The sequence below is a fragment of the Morone saxatilis genome, unplaced genomic scaffold (assembly GCF_004916995.1).
Source record: "Morone saxatilis isolate NCDOM2014 unplaced genomic scaffold, NCSU_SB_2.0 Contig7, whole genome shotgun sequence".
In the NCBI taxonomy this organism is placed as follows: Eukaryota; Metazoa; Chordata; class Actinopteri; family Moronidae; genus Morone; species Morone saxatilis.
This window is the reverse complement of record NW_023340246.1, coordinates 2994318-2994651: the sequence shown is the minus strand read 5'-3', so window position 1 is coordinate 2994651 and position 334 is coordinate 2994318.

The window sequence follows — 334 nt, the reverse complement described above, 5'->3', positions numbered from 1 at the left end:
TTTTTTTTTTTAAGCAAAAAGGTCAAATTCTCTTATTTTAGCTTCTCAAAATGTGATTCATTTGTGGTTTCGGTGACAGTAAACTAGACTGAGTGATAGGGGACTAAATCCATCCTCATTAGGGACATGAACTTCTGTACCAGTGTTGTGCCAATCTGTTTTCTAGATGTCGAGATATTTCCTTAGAAAATGTCTTATATTTCATGACAGATCAACTATGGGATGGATATTATCTGTGGAATGCAAAACAGACCAAACAATCACAGCACTGCGTTAATCAACAGATATATGTGGTGAATGGTTTGATTTATGGCATGCATAAAATAGACCTTTT